The 26,408-nt window shown below is 39.0% G+C and overlaps 1 protein-coding gene across 7 annotated transcripts in view; it reads right to left on the bottom strand.

Annotated features, from left to right (window-relative positions):
• TULP4 (TUB like protein 4) overlaps positions 1-23,779 on the bottom strand; it is a 158,766-nt gene extending 134,987 nt beyond the window's left edge. For 2 of the 7 annotated variants that reach the window (XR_009746614.1, XM_061471631.1), the window contains exon 1: positions 23,474-23,779. The gene's annotated coding sequence lies outside the window, so the exon portion shown is untranslated. The other 5 variants (XM_061471637.1, XM_061471638.1, XM_061471633.1 and 2 more) reach the window with 5 other exon arrangements.
• Positions 23,780-26,408: the final 2,629 nt, after the last annotated feature.

Below are 26,408 nucleotides of genomic sequence, written 5' to 3'. Positions count from 1 at the left end.
GGGCAAACACACATGGGAAATTTCTGAGTCAAATCCTGCTGGATCTGTTATGCCTGTATGTCAGGGAAGCAAACCAGAAAAATAATTGAAGCCTGAACTTCACAATATAAAGCATTCAGCTGCAAGACAAATAAAAGTATTTCTGCTCCCACAGCTCTCTTCGCTTCTTCAACACCTAGCACAGCACACCATGCCCCTCATTTAAACCAGGATGATTACTCAAGGATGCTACACTCTGAACTACATCAGAGAAATGAGCCAATTAAAAACTTCAAAAATGAAGATTCACAATATAAATCTGCTTTGCCTGATTCAGGTGCACCCTCAGCTTCCCTTGTGATAAGCCATACCCCTCCAGCCTCTCCTAACACAAGTGTCAGCAATCTTCCAATCATTGCAGTTTAGGAAGCTGATCTTGACAAAAACTTAACCTCCAAAACAGCAATCAGTTTTAAGGGAGCTTCTCTTCGTGAACTCAGCATGCACATGTAGCATCACTACAGTCAATGTAAGAAAGCGAGTAGGAGGCATGGTACCACAGCAGCCTAGATTTCAATCACTTTGACCTGTGCTCAAAACCTTTTTTTTTGTTTTGTTTTAAGCTGAATCAATCCCCAACACAGTCCCAGCGCAGCCCCACATTCAGCTGGCAAAATGTAGAAGGTGAAGCTGTACAGCACGAATGAGGAACAGAAGGGATGAGTACTCGCAACTACGATTGGCACATGAAGGCTTCTGATGAGAAAATTTGGGCATGGAGTATTTCTGAACTCAAGGGTTAACCCTCAGAAGGGAAGGAAGCAGAGTTTGCCTTTTGAGGATGAATTTAAGATGGCTGTCACAATGTCCTGGAGCCAAAGCCACCCATCAGCCATGCAAATATGCCTCATTTTCAAATAAACTGAAGTAGGCAGAAATACTTCAGACAGATGTTGAAAGTCCTGTTTCAGAAAAGACAAACGTACAAATTACATATATCAGCCTCTTAAATAAATTGGACATTTACACCACGGAAACACATATTCAAAATCTTTAGAGAATAAAAGAAATGTAAAATGCAACCAAGAAATTCCCTTCTCTTACAAGTGCCAATCTTCTCTCTCAAGAAACAGCTGCAATCCTCACAGCATTCCACAATGTATGCTTCAGGGGACACTTGCTTAAAAAGTGGTAACAACTGTGCCTCATTAATGACATTCAAAGATCTTCAAGGGAGGGAGCCCCAGCTCTTGCCATATCTTTTCCATTGAACTGACTGCACTGACCTTGCCTGTAATTACAGAACAATTTCTTTCCCATAGGAACGCTCTGCAGCCTGCAAACATCCCTTGAGCCCGCAGCAGTTTCAGCTAGTTCCTAATTATCTCCAATATCTACCCACAGGCTCTTTGAATACTTTTCATGTGAACATACATTGAAGTTTGGATATCCTCCCCCAAAATCCCAATACATCGTTGTATGTGACATATGTGCTGCAACACTGTAAACAAAATATGAAATAAAAAAGGAAGGGAATATGAAGGGAGAAAATAACAAGCCACCAGCTTTTATAATTCAGAAGAGCCTCATAAACAAGAATTATTTCTGTTGGACAGCAAGCCATATTTCAATTAGAAATCCGATAATCGCTGTGAAGCAGTTTGAGTGTGGCATGTTGCAGCAGGGAAGGACACTGCGTCAGCCTGCAGGGAGGGAGCTCCTGGTGATGCTGCATTACAGGTGTTGAAGTGGACTGTGAGTACGAGCTTCCCACCACACAGCCCTTTGCTCATCACAGGCTGCTTGGCTAGAGCTGTGCAGGAGACCTTCAATGGGCTGGATTTTTTTTTTTTTAATGCAAAAAGACAAGAGTTGCAGTTTTTAAAGAACTTGAGTTTCTCAGTCTTCGGCTTTGGGATTAAGAACTTAACTCTAGTCCTGACCGTCCCTCCTACATGCTGTAACTAAAGATTTCAGTATGTGCTGGAGGACTTGCACCCAACCCACAACCACTGCTTAGAAGTCTGGATGCAGAGGAGGGATACTCCTGCCCTCACAATAAAGGGATGTAAAGCTAATGAAAAGCTTCATCTCCTTCCCATACCTGTCCCCCTTTTGTTTCAAGTTCCATGTTTTTTCCCCAAGGTTGTGCCAAGGTTTCTGTGTTAGAAGAGGCATATAATATCACGAATAAAGACTCAAAGAGTGATTTGCTTTAGATGCAGCCTTGGCAAGTAAGCGTCACTGAAGAGGCCTTTGTAAAAAACAGGAACTTTAAACGGACGCTTGCAGCAAAGTAAGGACTTCTGTACAGAAGTGAGTTGTTTCACTAGCAAGACTTAGAAGGCAGACGTATGTGCCCTGTTATGTGAATGATGGTTCCAAGCTGCTCTGTCTAAATTATATGCTAAGAGTTGACTGGTCAACTGCACAGACCAAAGCAAGGAGGCTAGCAAGAAGCAGGCATACTCTATGGAAAATCATGTTCTAGTGGGTAAACTGAAGGCAGGAAAGCAGATTTGCCCCTAAGTAAATTGGCACAGCAGTCTTCTGTCAAATAGCTTTACTTTGCAGAGGTCTTCACCATCACGATTCTCTCTTCATCCTGGCCAGATGCTTCTTCTAGACATATGCAAGATGTACACAGCTAAAACAAAAAATTGTGAAGCAGGGATAAGAAACAGCAGTAAGCTGTAGTCGCAAACAGCTCTATCATTCCTCTTGCATAACTATGACGCTATCACCTTTCTAGTAAGAATTCTGTAATAGGCAAAAATTGCTGATTACAGAGGTATTTAGTGGAAGGACAGCTATCAAGCACTGTGCCTTCTGTTTTCTTAAACATGATACAAAAATAAGTGTTAAAATGATCACAGATGATAATGAACAGAAAGAGATTTTCAGAAACTCTGGAAAAGTATATTCAAGGAGCAACGCAAGTCATTTTAACTAGGAATTCTGAACATTTCCCTTTAGTGCTGTCTACGCAAAAAAGAGACTACTCAAATTCTATTTATAAAATTCATTTCTATAATTAACTAAAAATTAGTTGAGATGCCAATTCTTCCCAATCTTCAAAAAGCAAGCCTTTGAAAGGCATCATTTTAAAAATAAAATTTGATCTTTTTATATTGTATTAATACATCTATTTCTTAACATGGCAACTTCTCAAGACAGCCAGATTTTGTGTAATTCATTTAACTCTGCATGACTAGCAGACAGTGCTTGCTTCTTATTATAATCCCTATGAAGTTATGCAAATGCTCTTCCATTGAATATCCAGATTTCACCAAGAAAGTAAACAAATGTTGTAAATTTGCATATTGGGTTTTTTAAAGTAATATTCGCATTACTTCCCAGCTAGCCCTGTCACTGATTTTATTACCTTTTTCTCTCATGAAGCTGTATAAATGCAGTAACTCAAACTTCTTGGAACAAATTACTTCTCTTCCTCAACACAAAGCTCTCAATGACTCCTTAAATGCATCTTTACCTAACCTGTACTTATAAGATTTTCTTTTTTTTTTTTTGGTAAAGCTCAGATTCAGAATCTGAGAAACATTATCACAGTTAAATCTATACCTTTCAGATAAATACTCACATAAAGCTAATGCATTCACATACACACAAAGCTAAAGTTATCCATGATTAACCAAGAAAAAAAAATCCCCACTATCATTCTTCGGATTTTCTTCTTTGCCATTGCCAAGTTTCACCTTACTGCCTTTCCCAAGGAGAATAAGGATCTCCAGATGAAGATGGGAAACTTTTCAAAAAATCCAGAGAAAGACTGACTTGACTGAAGAATGTCAGCTTCATGTATTTTCTACTTTATTTTGAAAACTTGGATTTGGAAAGGAATATGACTGCATTTAGTAGATGAGGTGGTACTTAGCAGGTTTCTTCTGCTAAATCTGACAAATATAGGTCATACTCCTGCGGCACTCATGCTTTGCTCATGCATAGGATGCCTTCTTTTTTGAACATGACTCTAAATTCCTTAGGATTCCATCATGTTTGCAGATTCCAGCCAAAAGTAACATTAAAAAGATAAAAGCAGTTTGAGATAATTTAATAAATAATTTTGACCTAAAATTTTAAAGCTATGTTACACACAGTCACTTTTTTCCCTCTGTGCCTAGAATTACTATACAGTTAGACAAACTTGGTTTAGTACAATCATTTTTTTTATTCAGTAAGTACTTCACAAAGTACCTCCAGATCTATATAAAAGCCCAATATTTATATAGTGAGTGCCATTTTTCTGTACGTCTACATGAAGGGGTGAAAAAGTGGAACAATTTAGAAGGGGAAAAAAATAAAACAAAAAAAAAACCCATACCTACAAAAAACCCACAATGAAAAAAACGGGTAACTTGTAATCCACCCTGATGATTCCCTTTATAAAACTCAGTATCTGTACTGAAGGTTCTTCTGTGTTCAAAAAGTCTGCTTGCAAACTGCTCAAGGAAAATTCAGCTGCTTTTCCTGGTAAGCAGCTTGGCAAGGTAACATTGTAATCTTGCAGCGTCAGCGGTCCCCTTGAGCTTACATAAGTCTATTAAAACAAACACACGAAAACATCTTTTTCAGGATTTCAATTCTATAGCTTAAGAGGATCAGTATATTCTAGTTTCTTTTTAGATTCAAAGAACGTAAGACAGTATACTACTTCAGTATCTAATGCTGCCATGACACCTCAATGCCCTCTCCATTGACTGCCTATTATGCACAGACCACAGAATACCCTGAGTTCACTAGGAGAAAAATGTATGCTCTCTTGTTATCTATACTAGCTAATTGCAACAAAATCAACACTGCAGCATCTGCCTGAAACAGCCATTACATTTGATCTGCACTAGATGGATGCACAAAACAAACATTACTTCAATGAAAAAGTAAAACATACAGTATTTCATAAAGCTGATACAAAGCATCTGAAATTAAGTAACTCAACAATGACATTTTAAGAAAATTCCACCCCAATAACTAAAATGATTTATTATATTCACTTACTGCTCTACTGAATTACAGTACAAAACAAAGCCAATGAACGCAAATATCAGAATACAAAAACTCTATTCCTAATTATCAAAAGAATAAAAATCCCTAAATTAAATATGGGAAAATCTAATTACTCAGTTATTCTAAAACTGCTAATAATACCTGATACAGATGCTGACTTCACTGGATTGTCAATCTACCAACCCTGTACTGGGCTGTTGATTAAAATGATGCAAGATATAAAACAAACAAACAAACTAAAAAATCTGTTATATTTCATATGTAATCCAAAGATTATACATTTGCCTGAACTCAGCCTATCTCTTTCTAAAAAGATATAAAACAAGACATTATACGTACACATCCTGTCTTGCTTGTAATGGTAGGCCATCACAGCAATGGCTGTATTGCTGCCTCTGCTATTTCTCCTTGTGTCCATACTGTAATGTATTGTAGAATTGTAGAATTAACCAGGTTGGAAAAGACATTTAAGTATTTCTCTCATACAAGAAGCTCTATAATGCTGGTGCCACTGGTCAAAGTGAATATGGAAAGTCTACTAGGATTGTCTCTGAGAAAGATGAGTAACCAGCTCATAATGTTCCCAGCATGAGCATTTCAGTGCATGCATAAAACTGCAAAGCCGTAACAGAGCATAAGGAAATGTTATACATCATTCCAAACATGTTAAACATACTTGTAAATAACTGCAACATGGACGGTGAATGGATAAACGTTCCACCACAGTAATCTTGAAAAAAAGCAAATCCCCAAAGATGATTATCATACAGGAACAAATAATTTCACAAATTAATGCACCTGACAGATGTGCAGTGTGTCAGTATTTTCCAAGTATTCCCCACAGCATCACTCCTACAGTAACCCATCAAAAATCTATCACTTAGAACAGGAGTAGACTGCACCGTACTGACAGATAACCACTAAAACCATAAAACAAATACTCCATCCTTTCCTGTCCATCCCTACTGGACACGAAGTCCTTAAGCAAGTAAACCCCAAAAGGTCCCATGCAAACATGGTATTTAAAGGGGTTGCTAACAAACCTTATTTTCTTCCCCTTGCTCTCAAGAATGATCAAAGTATAGACTAAGTCTTAGGAGCTCTCTAAAACTTCTTTCCTGTTTCCATCCATTCTACCCTCGGTACTGCAAGACAGCTATGAATTGTCTGCTATGCCTATCAGGTCCATTTAATTATCTTGCATATATTTATTTTTTTTCTTTTGTTATTTCTACCAGATATCAAGTAGGTAGGAGACAGTATTAACAAGGTTCATGGATTTCCCCATCCCCCTTCAGGGAAAAATATTCATAAAGTAATACCATCTCCAATCCATCAGATTTCTTTTTAGCCGCTTAACTACAATTATCATCTGAAGCAAAGTACCTTCTGAAGTCTTGTAACAGATGTAAGCAAAAAAGGCTGGTGAGCTAATACTATCACCTCATGTCTTATGTTGATTAAAGCTTGAGAAGCTAAAGCTCACATCCAAAAAACAAGTTACATTGATATATCAGTTGACTGAAACCAGTAATGTGGCTTTTTAGAAATGTAACTCACATGCTTTAGTTTGCACTTACATGTTTACAAATTTTCACTTCAGATGAAGAAATCCATCTCACAGAGAGCAATATGAACAGTGAAATCAAGCAAGACACTGAGATTCTAAGACAGATGTACTAGAGCAACGCAGAGCTGCAGGGATCTGATTACAGACAATATCTGCTGCTAGGCAGTCAGTCTCCCACTGGGCTGGAGAGCACGTACACAGGGATGTTCTACAATAAAACAGTGTTTGTTTCTCATATAGAGCCTTACAAATGTTGCAGGATTATTCCCTCTCAATGCTTCAACAATTTAACTTATCAAAATTCTTAAGCAGAGCATAGCAAGGCACTTACAGTTTCATAACAATGCCCCATGCAATGTGTTCTGTGATTCCTGGATCTGTTGCTCTCCTTGCAAAAGCCCAAAGCCAAAGTACAAAGCAACTCCTGTGGATCGACAGCAAATGTCCTTTATTGCTGCTTCTCAGAACTGTACCCATAGCAGCCAGAGCTCTATCAGGGTAAATGCAAACCCAAACCTATCTCCTGGAAGGCCACATGCAATTGCAAAGAAAATCAGCATACAAGCAGGTCATCCACTCTGTTCAACATATGTTGTTTTATTTGCTCTGAAGAAGAGCGACAAATAACTGACACTTTATCAGTTTTCCAAAGAAGCTTCTATAATTACATCAGCATGCCCTATGGAAACACTATCAGGTTTCTCATAGCAGCTTTCAATGATTCAAACAGCTAGCCCTGTTCTTCCCACAGAATTATTAATACTAAGAGAGCAGCATCATTCCTCAATAGAAAAGCTCATATGTGATTGGCAGAATTACCATTATCAATGGTAATCCAATGGCTTTATGACATCTTTAGAGAAATAATTTTTTATAGCAAAAGTAGCAGTACCTTCAATACTTATATACAGTAAGGCAGGATTGCTTCTACAAATCTTTCTCACCAATTACGATGCCTTGAATGCACACACTGAAGTCTTTTTAGCAACCCTGTAAGACAGGTTCTGTCATAACAGATGAAGAAACTAAAGGTACAGGCCTGCAACACAAGCAAACTTCACAGCATGCTTCTTTATCTCACGCCCTTGTGGCCCACTCCAATTTGCCTTCCTAGATCTGGTTATCCACTGCTGGATGTCGTTCTGACATCTCCTTAGGCAGACTCACTTTCTTAAAACATAAGAAAACAAGTATTAAAAAGGCAGGGAGTGTTCTGTGGACTTCGGGAGCTGGATCAACTCACTGGAGGGTCAGATGAGTGTTAGAGCTGAAGCAAAGAAGCAGGCAGGACCCACAAGACTTTGGTGCAAGGAGACCTCTCAGAAACAGAAAGATGCTAGATCAGCTCAGCTGCATCATGAAACTTCCCCATGCGACAGAGTTGGAGCACCCTCCTTAATAATGAAAGACAAGAATGCACCAAAATAAGAGGGAAGAATGTACCATTAATGGCTTCCAGTCTGTGCCATGATCCTATTCAGCACTGAGTGTGGCTCATTTGATGTTTTTCTGTCATTTCAATCTTGCTTCAACACTTAACCTGTTTTGGATCCACAGGAAAAGCCATAACCAACATTCTGCTTTTTGTTTGATAATATTTGACAATATCCATCAACATTTGGTGAAACATATCTTGTGTCAAAACACCTCAGCAGTTCACTGCAGATGGACAGATACACAGGCCAGGTTAATTCAAAAAGATTTACAGTAACCACAAAGAGTTACTATCTCAAATCATCAAGCAAGGAAACTTGATTTTAATATACAATTTTAATTTGATTTTGCATTTCTACTCCTTTTCTGAAAGAAAGCTTGCTATGAGATAATCTTAAATTGATGTTGATTTGCAATATACCTTATACCTCATATTTGGTATTTCATTTTGCTAACTTTAATGCTATAATACATTCACATTTAAGCAATTACATAATTTAAACACATTTATTCAAATCAATGATTTTCATATTTGATGTTAAGAATGATAAACAGCCCTTCTCCTTTTCTGGACCAAATGTTCTCCAAGCTATCATATATGCACAAGTGACACAAAGTACATGCATACGGAACATTGCAAGTACACAAGGTACCCTGAACGGTTACAAGAGCCAGCTTAGAACAGAAGTTCCAACTGTCAATAGTCAACTCCAATGTCACCAATGTTGATGGGTACAGCAAAAAAAACCTGCAATATTTTGCAGGATTACATTTTAGGATTATCTTCCAAACTCACAAGTGTATCAAGTTAGTTTCAAAGGAACCTAGAATTCTGCTTATATAACTCCAAGTTTTGCAAGATTTAGACAAAGTTACTGATAAAACTACACTAGATATTTTGGATTCATATGCTTCTGCTAATCATGTTTGCATTGAAAATTAAATTTGTTGGCGTGCTTTTAATAAAAAGAATCATTACCTTTGGCTAGTGAACTGAGCTGACTTTCTGGATTCAGCATCACTACATCAACAGCGAGCTGATCTCAGCATCACATTTCATTTTTTTTACATTTTGTAAGAGGAAAACAACCCTTTTCAGTTTCTCCTTGTAAAAAAATAATTGACATTAACTATACTGAAATGAACACACAATTTTCCATCTATGCCTACTGAAGGAAATCTGTTCCAAGCTGACCTGCTCCTTCAGCAAACTGAATCCAATTATTTACCCAGCAATTTCCCTCATTTCAGTGATCTGATGTGCTTTAAAACTTCAGCAAAAAAATATTCAAGCACTATGTACTCACATTACTTATTAGCAAAGCTATTTTATTTAAATTTGACAACTTATTTAAAGGCTAAATTTACTACAATAGACTTAGACAAAAAGCTCCACTTAAAAATAGTATCTTTTTATATCCATTTTTAGCTACCATGTAAATGCTCGCTAACATATTGTAGTAAAAAAAGACTTTAGACTATGGTATTGTCAGAAAGGCTTCTCCTCCACTATGGACCCGTATCTGCACTTCCATCATATCACAAAAAGGTCCCGAATCTCGGTTTCAAAGCTGACACTGAAGATAAAACCAATCTAAAAAGCCAAATTCTAAAATAAATTGCATGAGCTACGGGCACACATTCTCTTCTAATCTTTCAGCAGGGGACTGGTGATAGTCTCTACCAGGTACAGCAACAGAAGACATATCAAACAGTCACAGCCAGACTTCAACATATTTTGTATGCTAAAGCCCTTTAGATATATTAGTTTTATTTCTTCAGAACTTCATGAAAAGATTCGAGTTTTCATACTTTGAACCTCAACATACACAAGATTTCAGACAGATTTAATATGGCATGAACAATACACATATCAGATTCATAATACAGAAGCTATGCAGAAAGTAGTATTTCTACTTCCCCTCATTCCAAGCCATCTACATATGCACACATGAGAAGAAAAATGATCATTGCTATTTGCCAAACCCTGCAGTGTCATACGAGAGCAGTAGGTCAATCTTTAGAAGACTGCTTAAACCTGACCAGTGCCTGATCTCCTCCATTCCAGCTGACAGCAGTTCATGACAAACATTATCCCCGTCATGCAATGACAGAGCTGGAGGGAATACTTCTAAGAGAAAAACAGAAACATAAGGAGCAAGTTTCCTTCTGGGAAGATGGGGTAGATTAAGGTCATATTGAGAACAGGCAGGTGGGTCACAGGGCAAAAAGTACACTGGATTAACATGTGGAATTTACACAATTTTATTTTGAAGCCATAATGCTAAAGCTTTGGGGCAAAAGGCCCAAATCAGACTTCAGGCATGGTATCAGCTTCCTGGACCGAGTAAAACAGGCCAACAGCATGTACATACATACTGCAAAGCATCATCTGCCATCTAGTACAAGGCATGTTTAATTAGCTTAGTAGGGGTAGAGAGTTTGGGGGAGAAGGGTGGGAGAATCTGTGTTCTTCAGTCTAGCAACAGCATTCCTGAAACACACTTTAAAAAAGTTCAACCCTGAAAACAAACCCAAAGTTATTTAAGCTTTTTTTTATTCTCATGACAATTAAATGCTAAAATATTTGACGTGAGAAAGGACATGTTCATAAAATCCACTATACAAGACAGTCCTGTCTCAATAAATTAGACACTAAATTCACATAAGGATATAGGAGTGTGTTGCTATAAAAACAATCAGCAATTACATGAAACAGAGACAAAATGATGATGACAAAGACAGGATGGCAGTGATCCTTTTCATGCTATTCCCATAAAGACGCAACTGATAAACGTACACAATAGGCGTTTGCCTTAAAAAAAAAATTAATACAGATTACAAACTCCTGAGAGAAGAGAAAGTACCATCCTCATGCTAGATTCTTTTCAGACATTGTCTGCTATTACTGTAATCACATCCTCTGACTGGGGCTGAGGCAATAGGACACGACACACAAAATCACCTCTTTGACAAACCGTACACCTGTCTCAGCCCAAAACCTGTATATAATACCAATACCTTTGTTTCATTTTTGTTTCTGCATGACACAAACATGCACCAAAAACCAGCAGTGGAAAGCAGGAAGCAACCTCTCCATCTGATCAAGCCCTAGGTTCAGCAAAACACGTCTTGACATGCTCAAGCTATGAACACACTATGATACCCTGCTGACTGTGGGTATAACCACAAAGAGCCAGGGCAATTTGAATGAATATTACGACACAATCAATTTCTATAATGCTAAGGACCGAACAAGCCACCAACAATAAACATTCCTTTTCTAGCTGAGAAAGCAAGCTGCTGTGTGGCAGCATTTTCAGGCTTTCCACCGACATCATGCTAAGAAAGAGGTAATTGTCCCAAGGCAGATTTCAACTTATCATCAGCATGAGGGAGTGTCTTGTTTATAATCAGACTCGCCAGTAAGGATTTCAGAATTTAGAGGACAAGGAAAAAAAAAAAAAAAACAAACGGAAACAAAAAAGCACAGACTAAATAAATCTACTTAAAGAAAATCTAAGCTTTTGCCCACTTTGTGAGCAAACTTGTGGGCAAATATTAGAAAAAATCTACAGAAACTACTCCATGTGAATGAGTGCTCAGGAAAATACAATCCAAAGTATCACATTTCTTAAGCCTTTAATCGTTCAGACAGTGGAGAGTACGGGTCATCTAATATCAATTCTGAAATCCCTAGTATAAGAAGAGAGATTATGACTTTCTGAGCAGTGGCTTTATATCATTTTTTGTCTGAATAGTCTTTTGACCAGAGTTCTGGGCCTGACATTTTCCAAAACAGTGAACAAAAGGTCTTTGGCTCTCAGCTCTCAGCAAGCATGCTGTAAAGTGCACTAGATTTCCTAATGCTGCCAAACAAGCTGTGCACTTCTGTGAGTTTTATTTCGTATGGAAACCAGCACCTCCCACAACCTTTCCCTCCCTATTACCACTTATTTATACTTTGAAATAATCTGCAAGAAAAGCCTGAAAAAGAAGGCTTGAATATGATGGTACACACCACATAACAAACATCAGAGTCTGGAGAGCAGAAGCCTAAACAGGTTCTCTTTGAGCAACTATGCATGGTATCAATCGCATAGCCACAGGAACTTGGCCTGAAAGAAAGCTCAAAACTGCACAGAAACATGACAGCATTATCATCTTTTGACAAATGTAAATCCCTGAGAGATCCCTGTATTTACTCAGCTAGTCAAAGAAGGCAAGTAAACCTCCGAAGACAGAGAATAAGTCTCTCAAAAAATAGAAAGGAAAAAGACAGGTAAACTAGACACATTACATATAGAGGTGGTAAGCAGCTCAAGGTGAGACACCCAGGAAGCCTCACAGCATGACCTGAGAAACCTAGAGAAGAAAATTTTCATGAAAGAATGCAATTTTGTTTACCACATCTTTCATGGCATTTTTCATTTGTTCAGCTAGATTTCTGAACAAACATCTGCACCAGAGCACTGATAACCCTCCAAACAAAAAGCAAGGACCCTCTTGACTTTTCTTCCCCCTCTCTGTGACCTAAGGAACTTTGTATTTGCCTCTTTGCCTTGAAGTATAACTCTCCTCTTCACAAGGTCTCTACCTATACCTAGATGCAAGAAGAGAACAGTCCTGTTAACAGTTGACTTCATGAGAGAACCAGCTTCATACCTGTATTATGAAATTAAGTCTTACTTCTTCTGAAAAGAACAGCGCTTTAGTTTAATGAAAGCACCCAACTTCACATACAATGCAAAGACGGTGCTGTGCAGAAGTTTAGGCTACATAACTTTAATGTTTAATTCTCATCTTTAACAAATCTATGACATGGATAAATTGTATTTTCCATATTGTATGCCACACTGTTCAAACATAAATCTGGAGCATAGTAGCTAAGAAAATTATTATGGGGATTAGGAGTCTGTTTTCCAGAAACAATCCCAAACAGGTGGGATGAGACTTTTCAACAAAAGAGCACCCCTGTTTTATTCATACTGCTTCAGTAAACACAGGCATTGCTAAAAGACTGTGAAAATTAAAAATCCCACAAGCTAACTCAAAGATCTGTGGCCTAAAAACATCTCTATGCACAAAGCTGAATGGTCTACAGATGTATTTTCTATTACACGAGGGAAAGAAATGCACCAAGCTGCTGAATCAACCTTTCTGTCACAAATGTACCCTTACCAACGAATGAGATACAGACTTGTCACCACTAACTCCCAGAACTCTCAACACACCAGATTTTAATTTAGCAACACTGTGGACCCTGTGTGTGATTCACTGTCTGCTACAAACAAGTGGAAGAATCTTTCAACTACAAGAGTGCTTTCTGTGGATATGTGCCCTACACAGGTACGTCATCCAGGCATGCCCTGTTGCCAACCTTATTATGTTAAAGTAGCATTACTTTGCACCATTGCTGTGTCTGATGGTTTACAGATGTCAAGTGATAAGCCATGAGTTCAGAATCTCAAGAATCAACAAGAAAACAAGGAAATAACGAGTCACACAATATTTATAGCTTAGCCCTTCCTTTTGCAGCTTTTTCAGTTTACCCTTCCCTAGCCTAGTCATCTTCACTTGAGCGAACATTTGACTCATTTTCAACTGCATGATTATTTAACATGACCCTGAACTTTGAACCTTTTATCTGGTGTCCTAGAAGAACTCTAGTAGCCTCAGTGATCCTAGGAAATGTAGGAAAATAGTATTATTCCCAGTACACTGGGTAAAAGACAAGCATCTCAAAGCAATACAGAAGCTCATGGCAGAACTGAGAGAGAAGTACAGGAGCTCTGACTCCTAGTCTGCTGCTGTACTCATCAAGTACTGCACAACAACAAAAAAATTCAAATGTAACTGTTAACTTAGACTGACACAGATTGATTTAAAAATCAAAACCAGCATTTCAACAGAACACTCATCTATATGGGACTGCAGTTGCTTTTTAAGATGTTGCATCTATATGGCAGCAACCTCCCACAACCTACTTCACCTTTCTAACCACAAGACCCTGCTAGAGTAAACACCAAACAAGCAGAGGCAGAACTTTGAGCACACCAGGAATTACTAGAATACCTTAGGTTATCTGAAAGGTAAGCAGGGCTTCCTTTACACAAATGATTCTGAAATCTGATTCAGAGAACTCATTCATTTATCTATTAGGGAGGCCTGGAAAAGATGCCAAAATTCATTCGGATTTCTTAAATGAAGGTAAAACTCCAGATCATTAAAATTAACTGAAAATAGGACAGAACCCTTTTCTAAATGTAGACCTTGCTGTGCAGCCAAGTATGTCTGCATGCAATTGTTATTTGGGGTGATTCTCCAGATAGTTTAGATCAGCTATCATAATGAGGTGCTTTAGAATGAAACAAAGACAAAAACAACAACAAAAGAAAAATCCAAGATTTCTTTTTTGACTATATTTGCTATGATGATGTAAAGGCAAAAAGAGAGCAATAACAAAACAGAGTCTTGCCTTGCATACCACAAAATTGCAAAATTTTAAACTTCAATGAATGCAAAGACAATAACAGTATCAGCCAGGAAATACGGTCACAACTCTTAACCAGAAATGTTAGAAGAAACTGTGCTAAAAGTTGTAAAAACAACACCCTCCTCCCCCCCCCAAAACCCCCCCACACAAAAAAATAAACCACCACCCCCCAAAAAGCAGCCTAATCAAGGACATAAACTCAAAGAAATCACGTGTTCTTTAGCATGCTCTCCAGTGCTCTCTCCATTCAACCTGCATCACCTCAAGCCTATTCTTATCAGTAGTATTATCAGCCCACACATTGAAAGCTACACCCAAAAACGCCATCTGGGGCAATCAAAACAGTAACAGAACTGAGCACTGTCAGCATTTAGAGATCCTTCATTCAATGCTTCCATACTAGTCCTGCCAGTGAAGAAGACAACAACCCGAACTTCTTAAGATACTCGAAGGGAGAGAAGTTATGCTAAGAGCTTGAGCAAGTATTAAGCTCAAAAGCAATGAGCTCTTAGTCTATACACAAACAAAGCAAAGCAGAAGTAAACAGAAGTGAAAACAAACAGTTGCACATCAGTACGGAAACTCAGTCATCAGCCATGTTATCTGTCAAAACTGTGACAACGCAGCTGAAGGCGAATCATCATGATCCAAACCCTCATGACACATCCGTCCCACTATACCTTCCTTAACCAAAAATGGGCAACTAGTAGCAGATCTACTTCTGGAGACACTATAAAAAACATTTTATCATTTGCTATGCAAAGCTCATTTGATTGTCTTAGATTTTTTCATTCTCTGCCCAACATAAAGCAAATGCTGGACATTTGTTGATTTTTGTGCTCATCTTTGGACAACAGAGGACACATTCAAATCCAAACTGGGGAAAAAAGTTTCCCAGCATTTCTGGAGTCTCAATAAGCAATGTTATTTTAAAATCAGCAAAAGCTCATTCTGGCACCACAGCACTAGACAATTGAAACACAAATATTTTCTCTCCAAACCAACTAGAAGCTTCCTCACACCAGAAGTATTTAAACCAAACTCCAAAGGGGGAAGGGAGAGACTGAATTAAGTAAGTACCCAACCTTTGGAATATAACCTCTATGACAGTGACAAAAGACCTTCCTGCCGCATCTTGTGAAAATAGGACACTATCTTTTATGAAATCTTTCGGCATTACAGGTCATTCAGCCCAGAAAAACCACCATTCAGGTCATCTGCTCTCTGTATGAGTAATGACTGCAAACCCCACCAACACAGAACTGAAAATGAAACTATTATAAGAATTTTCCATATAATCATCTTCCTCATCTCCCAAGCTATATCACTCCCTAACCTAGTGGTCTCCCATTTAAATCCTTAGAAGAAAGAGACATTTCCAATTCCTCTACTAATAACAAGAAGTACTTAAGTAGAAATACAAGGGAGGCTCTAAAACTACACAGGCATACTCTTCACACTAGTATTGAGCTCAAATTGTACTTTCTTACATAGTATACTTTCCTCAGTCTTACTAAAGGTCCAGTGAACGGAGTTCAGATTTAAGATCTGTTCCCCAGGGCTATTCTGCTGGTATAAAAGAAGAGAGAAGGTCTTCTCAGCAGGCTGGCAAAATCTGCAAGGAATCCACCCCTGAAAGGTCTATAACTCAGAGGAAAAGGACTTAAACACTTAATCCTATGATTTCCGTTTGCTCTTAATATAAGTCTGTTGCTGCACTAAACTTTTTATTGTTGAAACAGACTAATTCTTGCTCATCGTCTATTATAATTGATAACAGGGCTAGCTATAAGTATCTTTAGAAGAACCATGTCCCTCTCCTAGTTTTTAAATCTTCATCTCCACTTTGGAAGAGCTGCAAATGGTTCCAAATCGCATACCTGCACCATGAGCCAATTTAATTTTATCCCTTCATCATCCATGCAAGATAGCAGATTTTCACTGCATAGTTTCCCATACAATCACAGAATTGTAGAATTAACCAGGTTGGAAAAGACCTTTAAGATCATCAAGTCCAACCATTACCACAGGACTGACAAAACCACCACTAAGCCATGTCACTAAAGGCCTCATCTCAATCTCAATCAGAAACACTGATTCCACCACTTCCCTGGGCTGCCTGTTCCAATGCCTGATCACCTTTTGGTGAAGAAATTTTTCCTAATACCCAGACTAAACCTCCCCATGCCCAGCTTGAGACATGTCATTATGAGATTAAAATGTGTTTATTTAAATCTCTCTCCTACAATTCAACCATGTTCATTGCTTTATCTAATTAAATTCACTAAGAGTTACCAGACAATGGGAGCTGTAGCCCCATTTTCTGATCTGACAGATTTAAAATAAATAAATTATACATGTACACACTGCCATAAAGGATCCTTTGCCTTAGGCATCAAACATCCTTAAAGAACTGCTATCAAACCCTAACACATGACAGACAGAAGGAGGAATCCAAGCCAGGGAAAATTCCATATCAAATTGGAAAAATGCTTAGCAGTCTCCAGAGCAATCCAAGTCTGGAAAGGCAAATCAAACACATTTAATTAATATCACTGTTTCTTTATAGATGAAATGAAAGTTCAAGTATTGACCATGGGAAAGAGCCATTTCATTGACACACTGTTCTCTTTCCATATCATTCCTGAATGTCTTACGGGTTTTTACGGATGAGCATATGATAAATAGGGGGCTAATACCTGCCCTCTGCTACTTAACTTCAGAAACTTCACACCAAAATCCCAATTAAAACTTTCCCCAATCTAATAAACAATCACAAGCTTGGCAATTAACTTTTCAAAAGCAAGCTTTTTACACTCACAATGTTTTTACAGATACAATTCATACACAGGAACATCACAGTCTTTATAAAAAGATACACTGCTAAGAGCAAAACTGGCTGTAAGTGGTTCTCAGGTTTCATTTTGAGAGAAATAGAAAGCATAAACAAGCTGGACGTTATTAGAAGCGAGAAGATTTTATGAAGAGTTCTTTTTTATATATTTCTCAGTAAATAAGGGTCTGCACACAAGACCCGATATTCCATACGTACTCATCAAGTACTCAACTTTATCCAGAGTAAGTTTCATATCAAATTTTACAAATTGAAAATAACAGGGGTGTACATCATGCAAAATTACAGGAGCGGAGAATTGTAACTTTTAAGCTGGCAACAGCCTAACTAAAAACAGGCACTTCCTGTGTTACAGGATACTGTGGATGCCAAGGCTACTAAGGGTTCAAGAAGAGACTGCACAAATTCATCACAACCCAAATGATTAAATACCAAATCATCTGCCCTCAGAACCCTAAACTGCATCGTGCTAGAAACCAGTAACACCCCCCTTCAGACACTCAGCTATTTGCATGTCCTATGATACTCTTCCCTAGGCATATAATTCAATGTTAAAAACAAGATATTGATGTAGAAACAGCTCTGGTCTGAGCTGACACGCCATTCTTAAGTCCCTACTTTTTTGTGCCTGGGAAAAAAGAAGGTAAACTATCTAAAGCTGGTTCAACACCTACACTCTTCAATTCCCTCATTTCCAAACACTATGTAGGGCACTTGTATGGCAGCCAAGATATTTATATAGTAACAGCTCTTAATATACTTATATCACTCATAAGAGCTGGGGAAGACACCACAAATATATAACTTTTCCTCCTTTTCCTGTAGCTGAATTCACTCCCCCTTTCAAGTTGTGTTTAGTACTTTAAATAGCTTTATGAGTAACATTTTTTGGTATTTTTATACAACATTAACTATTATCCACAGCTATGTTATCTTCAAGACAGGATCTGTGTTAGTCAATCTCCTTTTTGTGTATTTTATCCAGATTTTAGACAAGTAGCTCTTTCAGGGTTTATTTTTTAGTTACCCTAGAACTGAAAGAATTTCCTAAAGTCATTCTAGCATTTCATAAGAATAGGGAGATCTGCTCTTTATCAAGCACAGGCAGCAATAACATTGCAAGTAATGCTTGGATGCCCAACAGACCAGAGTTTTCACTGTACTAGACACTGAACCCAAAACACAACAAAACTGAGAGCACTCTGTCCCTCTCACAATTTAGGAATTCTGTTTGCTATGGTGTTTCTTCAAACTAAAGAGCCTCCTGCAGACTGTGATGCATCATAATCACAGTGGGCAGCCAACCTGCTTCACAATAACTTTGCTACTTATCTTCAAAACACTGCTTTTCTATCATATTCGTAACATACATGCAGAAAGTCTTTTCTTTGATATTGTGTCAAACACTTATGGGTCCTGCCTGTTTTGTCTGGTGCCAGGTACCATTGGTAAAGTATTTACAGTAACTTTCTTTAAATGGCTGTGTGAATGGGTTTGGCCTTCTTCCAAATTTTACCTTGCAAATATTACTCAAACTAGTGAAATGAAAAATACGAAGATTTTATTTAGAAATCAGATTAGCTGCAAGATTTGCCTCAAACAAGAGGAATCTATCCCACCACATGTACGAAGCAGCAGAAGAACTGACAGAATGGATTGATATTAGTACTGAGAAATGCTAGATCTTTATATTCTAATGGAAGAGTTAATCTTCAAACACATGCCTGACAAAGAGTACTTTGCACCAGACAAGGATGTTGGAGACTATTCAAACCTAGGGTACTTGCAAAGTGTATGGCTGGCTCTACCAGCTCTGAAACTATGCAGAAGGCAACAAACACAAATTAATCGGGACCTCCAAGCTATACAAAGAGCCCAGCTTTCCAGTGGGAGGCTCTCCAGACCAGCTTTAATATAATCAAGGATATGATGTGCAGGTGAATAATACTAAGGTCTTTCATGGGTATTACACAAAGTGAGAACTATTATAGACCATTTTAAAGATATCAAAGTTTTAAGTACTGTAAAATGATGCAGAGGAAAGCATTAGTTTAAAATAACACAACACAGAAATAACGGATCAAATACAAAAGCATGCGTCAAAACATGAGTCACACAAAAACAATGAACACAGAAATAGGCAAGACAACTGTTCCTTGAAACTGGCCATCTCAGAACATTTCCTCTTGGACCATTTTTCCAAATCATCTGAATCTACACCAATCTAACTGAAGTACACAGAGAGTCAACTGAAATCACTGACTATACCTGTAAGACTGCTGGCAAACATTTTGTTACAGTAGCTAAGCCTTCATCCTCTTTAATAAAGTTTACAACTTAGATCTAAGTTATATGAACTCATGTCTCAGGACAGCATTACAATATCTAGGAATACAGTTCCTATTCTATTTAGTATATAGTATACTATACAGTTCCCAAATTGTAATTCTTCCATTATCAATCTTTTATACATTTTCTAACTTTTATGTTACCCCTAAATGACAATGCTTTAATGTATTGTCTTGAAATAAATAAATGGCTTTCTGTCCTATTTTGGAAAACATCAACACATTAGAAGATCTCAAGGCATAAACTAAACTACTAAAATGAGCGACAATCATCTGTGCACCTCAACTGATAGAGGTAGTTCGAAAACAACAATTTAAGGATGTGTACTTCACGCACCTCTAGCATCAGAGGTTTGTTCTGCTACCAGATGCATTACAAAAATGCAACACCGAAGGTGACTGGAACTGGTGGTTCCAGTCAAAGAAAAAAAAAAAAAGAAATGTGATATTCCATACCATTTCTAACAGCTCTGCAAGATGGAAATGAATGAAAACCAGAAAGATATGAGAATACTGGCCACATAACTCACTCATTCACTTACACATACTTCTATTTTTTCCTGACAGGTACCAAGAGACATTATGTACAAACTCTCTTAGCAGTCAAGCTCCCTGGTAACTGAACTGGAGACGTGCGCCACATTACTACTTTGATCACCTTAACAAACACTGTCCTGAATCATTCTCTAACTCTTGAATGAATTTGGTTAAGCCTTCAGCAAGGTCTCTTCTGACACTAAGAAAAGTCAGTTCTACTTAAAGCACTGGCTTAGATTACAACATTGGTATGGGAGGTACGGTATGAAATGACCTCAAGCATCATCAAATGAAATAAAAATGCTACAACATAAAATTGTACACACACAAAGGTGGGGGGGGGGGGGTAAATTGTAAAATATTTAAATAAAAAGTCTGATTTTATTGGTAGACCTTATAGATTTTCTTACAGGGATCACAGGTAGACAATCATCACTTTATGAGCACTAGATAACAATAATTGCCCTTAGATAAGAAGAAAATAATTACAATGAATTCTTTTGTAAGGTGCTTTGAGACCTACTAATGAAAAGTACTGCTTAAAAGCTATGTACTATAGATATGCTTAATCATTACATAAAATAACTTCTTCTAGAGTCTAGTTATAAACAAAACTATTTTTGTTTGAAAGTTCAGCTGAACCAATCTTTTTTTTTTTTTAATGATAAAAATGATTCAGTGAGCTAAGGGAAGTTGCACTACAACAGCTTTCTTGGTGTAAGTTTACAAGAGAACCATGGAAATGTATTAATCCCTTACTGAAGAAAATGGATTGAGTAATCTGAACTGTCCATTATGAGCTCAGTATAGTTCAACTTATGCAGGGTTTTTATAGAATAATGAGATATGTTGAGGGTTTCAGAATAAACATCTGTTGATTAGGTGAGAGCAAATTCCACAGTCCGTTGTTAGAAGCAGTGATGTGATGTATAAAAAAAAATACCCCACCATCTTTCCATGACAGTCATTCACAAGTTATAGTTGTCAGCTTTCTAAGCTATTTTTAATCTTATAAATATCTATCTATATACACACACACCAACCCACTACCTCCTCTCAGCCCCCAAGAAACTGATTATGACCTTCTTATAAAACTCCATTGGAAGTGTGTGGGGATATGCTGGTTTTGAAATAGCTCTACTTCACTTGACATTCACATTGCCTGTGAAAAATGAGGCCCACTCATGCAAATGTTACTTATAAGAGCAATCAGGTTAGGAGCTCTTGGCATGAAGATGTTTCTTGAATTTAGGATTGCAGGATCAAGTGATAGTTATCATCCCTAGGGAACACCACGATTTTGCCATTATGGAAAAAAAAATAAATCTATGATGGTATTACTGAAATAATTTTACCAGAAACTTGATGTAATGAGAAACCTGTTCTATTAACAAACTTAACCTTTTTATACAAATTAACTCTTTAAGCTTAAATAGAAATAGCTAAATGTTAGTGGTTCATATTCATATGATTATCCTCAAACTGTCAGTATTATATTACTGTTAAACATTTACTCTTTTAACCACGTACTTACTAGATTGCATTTTATTAAACAGTTATTTTAGGGTTTAAGACTTAAATTTCACAGATGATTAGTAAAAACAGACCTTAAAGAACACTTTTACTATTTACAGCTCCAATACGTGTAGAAAATATTCACTGCAAATACCCTTTACCTACTTAAAACACAGTATGTTACTCAGGAATCAGTAATTCTTGGAGAGGCAAATTTCATCCTGGCAAAATGAAATTACCTATGACAACAATTACGTTTTTTTAAGGAGACAAAGAAAAAAACATTTCCTTTAAGATGCCTTTGTCTTGTTTTTTTTTTTAAAAAAAAAAACACATATATATCTAAGGCATGGAAGAAAAACGGCCCTTAAATACTAAACCATCACATTTGACTCAGGAAGTCCCCTAACCTCAAATTGCTGGAGACCTGGCTGCTTTCCCAAAGCTTCACAGCATGCTCACCCTGTTGTTATGGTGTTTCCTAAGCATCTGCTATGTACTGCTTGCAGAAACAGGAATCCAAACTCGACGAATCTTTGATCTGACCCCATACAGCTGTTTTAATTGCATGCTTTAACGCTTCAGTCAAATTTAAGTACTATATTGGTAACCGATTCCTACACGGTTTGGGGGAAACCTTTAGGAAGCCAAGGTGCTCGAACATGCTCGCACGCAGACATTTACTGAACGCATGACGTGAACACACAACACAAAAGAATGCGAAGTAGTTGCACTTGCTGGGCAAATTTTACCATATCGCCGGGCACATTTCCTGACCGTCTGCCCCGTATCCCGTCTCCCCGACAAAGGCGCGGCCGTGGGGGGATGTAATAAAAAAAGGGGGGAGGGAGAGGGGAAGAAAATAACACTAAAGAAATCGCAGCGCTACAGGCAGTGCCGGCGAGTCACAGGTGATGCCGGAGCCAAGGCCATACATACATACATACATACATACATACATACACACACACCGCCGCCGCCCGGCTCCCGGAGCCGCAGGTACAAGGGAAGGAAGCGACCGGTGGGGTGGGGGCAGGAACGGCGCCGGGGCTCATCCCGGCCGGTGTCCGTTAGGGGTAACTGCCACAGCGAGGACGCAGCACGCACCGGACGCGCACGTCGCGGCGGCGCGCCGGGAGCCCCGAACCTCCCGCACAGCGGCCTAGCAGGTGCCCAAAGGAACAAAAGCCAAACTAGTCCCGGACCATCCCGCCCCCGGCGGCGCTCCCACCCTGCGGCCCTTCCACCGCTGCCCGCACTCACCTCGGTGCGGTTGCGGAGCGGGCGGCGGCCACTCGCACCCCACACACTGCGGGCGGGCTCGCTCCCTCCTTCCCTCCCTCCCCGCTCCCGCGCGCCTCCCCCTCCCGGCTGTCCCGGCCCCGTCTCTCACCGCTACCTGAGCAGCGGCGGCGGCGGCGGCAGCTGGGCCCGACTCCCCCGCCACGTGACCCCCGCCACGTGACCACCACACTTCCCCGGCCCGGCTCCGCCCCTGTTCTGTCTCCCGCAGCGCCGGGCGCCACCGGGAACCGGAGGGCTGGGTGGTGGTTGATGAGCGCCAGACCCTCCGCGCGCGGAGCCCCGGCGCCCCCTGCAAGGCCAGCGCCGTGACACTGTAACGCGACGAGATAACGGCTCGCTTGGCAAGGGGAAAGAGCCGGCGGGACCAAGGCTGCCGCCACCCTGTCCCTGTCCCCCCTCAACCCCCCTACCTTCCTCTGAGGAGGAGATCGCGGGGTGCGTTGCAGACAGCCAAGGCTGTACGTGGTAGTGAGCGTTACTTGATAACAAAGCGCTTAGAGCTGGCTTGTCCCTCCTACCTTCAGAGCTAACATGGAAGGAAGGAAGCGTTGGTGCACCAAGTCCCACCACACACCCCTCCCAACAAAACCATGGTATTCCCGCATTTCTGCTTCCATGGAAAGCTACAGCTAGTGAACATCGTGTTGACCATGTGAAGCATAACTTTTGCTCCCAGAAAATAATGCTTACAAATAACACGTCAAGGGGGTGTTTTATGGGAGAGAATGCCTCTATCCTCAAACTTAGCAGTTCAGAATGCCAACACTACAAGACCTAGGGGAGCCCCAGCTAAAAGGGATTTGAATGGTAAACAAACTCTGAAGCTGTATTCTGGTATTTCTGTATTGCATTCAATGCACATTCCTTCAGAAAGGAGCAACGAAATGCCTAAACACAGAAAGTGTGAAATACTTAGCAGTTCAAGGGAACCAGGAACAAACTGTAACTATCACCTCTAAAAAAGCTACCTAGAGCACAGTATATGGGGAGCCGGAAGTCAAAAGGCCCAATCCCATGCTGGTTTTAGTAATCCAAATTTACTGACCATTTCAGAAACTAAAAAGGTAAATATTTTTCACACTGTCTTGCAGCCTATAGCAAGAATGGGCCAAACTTTGTGCCAGAGGATCAGCTACATCTGTGAAAATCTGGAAGACTGAAGCCTGAGATAATGTGTTAGATCTAGGTATGGATTTCAACTGCTAATATAATTCTCATTTAGGAAAAAGTTGCTTTTTTCATAGAGGATTTTCAGTTGCATTACATAGACGCTAAACCCTCAGGCATCTCTTAAAGGTAGAATAATAGTCCTATCGCTGAAGTGCAATAAGAAGTCATCAGTGAGTTCGGGCTCCATTTCTGGGTGCATTACAATAGTTATCAACTGGTGAGCTCTGAAGACCAGGGTTCCTGAATATCTGCAAAAGACAACCACCACCCTTACTGGCAGGCTTACATCTATTATATGGGGATTACTTCTTCAGTAGAAAATTTTGAGGAGCTAAACCAGCTAAAACCACTGTATCACTCAGTTCTTGTGTTTAACTTAAGCCATGTGTGCCTTGGATCAATTCCCAATTTACAGGCCATAAGAAGTTCAGGTAGTAAAACAGAAAAACATAAGAGTAAATTTCCCAAAAAGCTGCAGCTTTAACCCCCTTTGTAATCCTGTCCTCTCCACCCCAGCGCATTAGCTAAGAGTGTAACAGTGTTGACTAGTAGTCCCTCCTCTCAGCTGTGTTAGAAGTTGCCTATAGCTGCCTTCCTAGTCACAAGAGAAAACTGTATGGTAGTTGTTCACCAGCCTCTACAAATTGTGATCCTGACTCTGAGTTATACCGTGCAGGAGTCCTACCTGTTCTGCACCCTATGACATGTTGAGGACTAAAGGAAAATACACAGGAAGATGGACTCTTTTATCATTGCTTCAGCTATCAACATCACACATAATTTTCAAAAAAAAAACCAAAACAAATTCACATAGAAGTCACATAAGATTCTGAGGAACTAGAACCAGATACTTTAGGCTATGTTAAACATAGCCTATGTTAATAGGCTATACATAAAACAAAGCCTATAGCTATGTTAAACCTTGCAACAGAAGAGCAATTTTTCATTTGTATCTGTGAATCAGCAAGACCCAATTCCAAATCAGGGACAGACTACATACATGTGCAGAAAGGAAGCAACAACAATCTCAGATCAAGTCCATGATCTGAGTGACTGGAACCCAGGAGTATCCTTGCAGTTAAGACAAGGCCTAATTTTTCAAAGTGAAAACGTAAGTCAAAACCTCTGTTATTTACAGAAACAGCACATGCTCTTTTAACTTTCCTACAGGACACTGGTGCTCTGTAAATGCAAAGGCAGACCACACTTAGAAAAATACCACTACTGTTCTGCATCAGTTTTGTGTTACTACTATTTTATACTTTTCTGTGACTTAAAGATACATCTCTAGGATAATCAAACATTTTAAAAGCCACTGAATTCACATTCCAAAGTATATTTAAAGATACATGCAAACCACAGAAATCTCAAAGCGGGGGGAGAATGTCTTCCTTCACTAGTCTACTCCATCCCTTCCTCCAGTGTAATCAACTTGACCTAAAGCACCAGTTCATTATGTTATGGAGCTAACAGCAGAAACATTTCAATAGTCCAACTGCAACATTTAATGCAACTTCAGCAGTACAAATGAATAGAGGCATTAACGTAAAATTGTGTTATCAAACATGCAACATTGTTAATTTTATTATGAAGCCTAACACCACACCACCCCCACCCCCTTTATTTTTTTAACTTCTTGGTATTACTGATGTAAAGGAAAGTTTAGATACCTTGCCAGCTTGACTGGATAATAAAAGTTCTGTCAAGAAACTGTACAGAAAATTCTGTAAATTCATGTTTACTATTGGAATATTGTGAATTTAAGGTCAAAGGCAATAAGACAGGTGCCTTTTCAGAAGGAAATAAGCTCTGCTCATTTCAATCATGACCAGGCCTATGCTTTTACATCTTACCCAGCTGTACTCCAATATCTGTCCATTTCTATAAATGGTTAATTCCATTCCTTAAGGAACCAAATTCATTCCTTAAGGAACCAAAGACTGTCCCCTTTATGTCATTATTTCACTCCAGTTTTTTCAATCCTTCAGCAAAAAAAGCGAAGCTGAGAAATACCAAAATACCCTAAAATAAAAGAAAAAGAAGAAATTTAAGTTGTCTTTATGTGTTGTAAGAAAAGGCAAAGAACACTTCACCTTGCGGAATGCTACCTCAAAGGACCTAAACTAGAATAGATACTTAACTGTCTCGTGTGTTCTTGTAGATGTCTCCATTGTT

The sequence above is a fragment of the Pezoporus flaviventris genome, unplaced genomic scaffold (assembly GCF_033815535.1).
Source record: "Pezoporus flaviventris isolate CSIRO_AGI_PZ_B2104156 unplaced genomic scaffold, CSIRO_AGI_Pfla_v1 ptg000066l, whole genome shotgun sequence".
Classification (NCBI taxonomy): Eukaryota; Metazoa; Chordata; class Aves; order Psittaciformes; family Psittacidae; genus Pezoporus; species Pezoporus flaviventris.
This window is presented reverse-complemented; position numbering and strand designations above follow the sequence as displayed.